The following is a 4,291-nucleotide window of genomic DNA, read 5'->3' on the forward strand; positions in this document are numbered from 1 at the left end:
GATATTCATTTCCTCAACGGACATTCTTCAGAAACGAAAATGAACGGACGGAGTCATTTTCAGCGGGTGCTTCATCAGAAATGGAAATGAAGGGTTAAATAAACGGATATTCATTTCCTCAACGGATAATCTTCAGAAACGAAAATGAACTGACGGAGTCATTTTCAACGGTTGCTTCATCAGAGTTGGAAATGAAGGGTTAAACAAACGGATATTCATTTCCTCAACGGATAATCTTCAGAAACGAAAATGAACTGACGGAGTCATTTTCAACGGTTGCTTCATCAGAGTTGGAAATGAAGGGTAATGAAACGGATATTCATTTCCTCAACGGATAATCTTCAGAAACGAAAATGAACAGACGGAGTCATTTTCAACGGTTGCTTCCTCAGAAATGGAAATGAAGGATAATCAAAGGGATATTCATTTCCTCAACGGATAATCTTCAGAAACGAAAATGAACAGACGGAGTCATTTTCAACGGTTGCTTCCTCAGAAACGGAAATGAACAGGGTTAACTTTAGACACATGACAAAACTTGTTGTGGTTTCTGTGCACTAAATTCCATAATTATGTACGCGTCCATAATTACGTAATTCCTTGCACAGTCCGCACAGTGCATTTCATAATGTGTAGGGGAAGAAAATATCAAACATGTGATGAGTGTGACTAGACTGCCATAGGGTCCTTTTAATTAGATCGAAAAATGATCTCTTTAATTAGACCACCAAGGAGTCCTTTCAGCTATATCATCTCATCATTTTACTAACCAGATTTTTTGGATCAATCTGTTTAACTAGACCACTCAAGGGGTCTAATTATGGAACTGTACTTCATAACCCAATGGACTTAACTACAACGTAGAAGTCCATTAAGGATTGAAAATAGTACCTTTGGATATCCTACTATGAATCCCTTATACGAAGATATGGAAGATTCTACGAGGATTTGGATAACAGAAATTTGGATCACATAAAAACATAAAAAGGGAACACATAAGCACACAATCACATAATTGATTAACTTGACCTTAATTTGTTATCTTTGGACACGGGTATTTAAAGCACACCAGGAATCCAATCCGTGGATTTCATTTTGGCACTTTAATCATTTTCAAGAATCTATCTATGAAGATAGGAAAATCTTAATAGGAATTCGGCTTTGTCCTTGTTGAATCGTAATGTACGTATTGAATCATACAAAGAATTCAATTAAGGGCTCCGATGAATGATACCCATCCACAAGGATCTAATTATGAGGATAGAAAGATCCTACATGGATTTTGGAATTTGTGTAACGAGAGGTGTTCCGACACCTTGCACTAGGCGTGCTTAAGTCGATACACAAGGTAGAAAGTTCATGAGGTTGAGGCGCTAGATATGCCAAGGCGACATATGAAGCAGAATTTGAAGGTTTGAACAGCAGCAGGATTTGTAACAGCTTTGCTTTGGATTACAAAGCGGCACATGTTAACCAAATGTCCCCATCGTCCACCGTGGGTACACTTGAAACAGGGTATTTGATTCGGGTGATGACGGCTACATTGATTGCACCAATGAGCAGTTCCCTTATACGGCTTCATTCCCTGAGGCGAGTCATGGTGATAGTTAAATCAATGGTCCTCTGGAGTACGACGCCTATTTGCTGGGTAATTGCAGCACCTGGTTCAAACATTTGAGTGTTGTTGCGATGAAGAGGCATTTTGAAGATAATGGGAAGCATAGGAGGAAACAAGCGAAAGATAGCCAAAAGAAAAAAGAATGATACGCATGAAGATTGTGACCATTTGTTTGTTACCAAAGGCAAACAAATGAGACAGTGACTAATCAAAGTAAATGGGTCAATATAGTGTATCGCGAAGACATGCTCGCCTATAAGTGGACACTCACCCCAAGAGATCCCAGGTAAGAGTGACTGGTCCGATACTGCGGATTTGTACGAACACTCTAGCCTTAGACAGAAGACCCAGGGTACAGGCACCCACTTTCCAGTTTGCACATGTTCACACTATTTAGACCCAAACATTGACGAGATTTTGAAAACTTAAAGGGTTCGAAGCCTTATAACAAAGGGTTCAAAACCTAGTAATCAATCATCCTAGAACAGATGATTAGTTTTCAAAGCGGATTCGAATTTTGTGTTCTTATTGTGGTTGTCACCTAAGGATAGGCGACGGTATTGTTTTATGACTAAACCCAATTAAACTCGCGTTAGGGTCCTAGGAAGGTTATAGTCTAGGTCAAAGACTTACTAATAACCAAATTCCCTATAACCATTGGCTCTGATACCAACTTTTCTGTCACACCCCGACCACGTAAAACAACAAAACGTGGCGGAAACGTCGGGGAGTGTTGTAACAGAATAATTGTTTCACAACCATGGATTAAACAGTTTTGTTTTATTGAATTATTGAACTAAATGTTTTGCTACAAATTAGATAAATACAACTATTATCTTTCAAGTTTTAAAGTCGCTAAGGCCTTGTCCGTTCCTATGTGAGAGTACATCAATATCATCATCAAGCATCATCAACTATTGTACCTGAAACACATGTGAAAATAGGTACGTCAGCATAAAAATGCCGGCGAGTACATAGGTTTTGTATGAGTTCCAGATTCATGGCTCGTTTTACATGTTGCAATACTTATTTAAAAACCTTGTTTTGAAAAGTATAGTATTGCGACATAATTAACCAACTCAAATCAAATTGGTTACAGTTTATAAAATCTCGTAGCCATGATTCTTAACTCCAAAACATTTGTTTAATTAAATCCAGATTGTAAATCGTTTTTGGAATAAAAACTCGAATAGTATATATATATCGTTGGAAAAAACCTTGTAATATAACTTTGTTTTGTTAACCATTGCCCAAGTGATCTAGATAACGCAACGATATATAATGTGTTAAAAGCACTTATATATAGGAAGTACCAGCGGCGTATCCACCATGCCTTTAACACATTACACCCGCCCTGTTACCTAATCACTTCCCTAACCCAACGGTTCAGACAGATTTCAAACGGTTCATATCAATCAACGGTTACAAACGGGTCACATAGTCAAGTAGTCACAAACGGTTCACATAGTCAAGTAGTCACAAACGGTTCACATAATCAACGGTTACAAACGGTTCACATAATCCAATGATTACAAACGGTTCACATAGTCAAGTGATCACAAACGGTTCATATGACCAAACGGCGAGTACATAGGTTTTGTTTGAGTCTCGGATTCATGTGAAAATAGGTACGTCAGCATAAATATGCCGGCGAGTACATAGGTTTTGTTTGAGTGTCGGATTCATGGCTAGTTTGCATGTTGCAATACTTATTTAAAAACCTTGTTTTGAAAAGTATAGTATTGCGACATAATTAACCAACTCAAATCAAGTTGGTTATAATTTATAAAATCTCGTAACCATAATTCTTAACTCCAAAACATTTGTTTAGTTAAATCCAGATTGTAAATCGTTTTTTTGAAATAAAACTCGAATAGTATATATATATATATATATATATATATATATATATATATATATATATATATATATATATATATATATATCGTTAGAAAAACCTTGTAATATAACTTTGTTTCGATAACCTTGCCCAAGTGATCTAGATAACGCAACGACATGTAATGTGTTAAAAGCACTTATATATAGGAAGTACCAGCGGCGTATCCACCATGCTTTTAACACATTACACCCGGCCCGTTACCTAATCACTTCCCGAACCCAACGGTTCAAACAGATTTCAAACGGTTCATGTCAATCAACGGTTACAAACGGGTCACATAGTCAAGTAGTCACAAACGGTTCTCATAGTCAAGTAGTCACAAACGGTTCACATAATCAAAAGGTTACAAACGGTTCACATAATCCAATGGTTACAAACGGATCACATAGTCGAGTGGTCACAAACGGTTCATATGATCAAACGGTTACAACGGTTCAAAGTGTAAAACAATTTGTCCATATGCTGGATGAGCATGTGCGACAAAATGTAATATACGGAAATCAATGTGCTAGCATATTAAGAGCACATACATAGCAAAACATAATGAAATCATGTACTAATAATGTACTATTGAACATAGAAAGTATATGATATAAAAACATGAGAAACATGAAAGTAACAAGTAGGCACATGTGTTCCACCCCAAAACAGTTTGAAAACAGTAAAAGAGGGGACTATGTACTCACTTGAGGGTGCTTAGAAGTCTTGAACAACAACCAAGCAAAGCTAGAGGGATCACGGAATCAAACGGCACCCTATATAGGTAACTATGT

Source organism: Helianthus annuus, chromosome 3, assembly GCF_002127325.2.
Source record: "Helianthus annuus cultivar XRQ/B chromosome 3, HanXRQr2.0-SUNRISE, whole genome shotgun sequence".
NCBI lineage: Eukaryota > Viridiplantae > Streptophyta > Magnoliopsida > Asterales > Asteraceae > Helianthus > Helianthus annuus.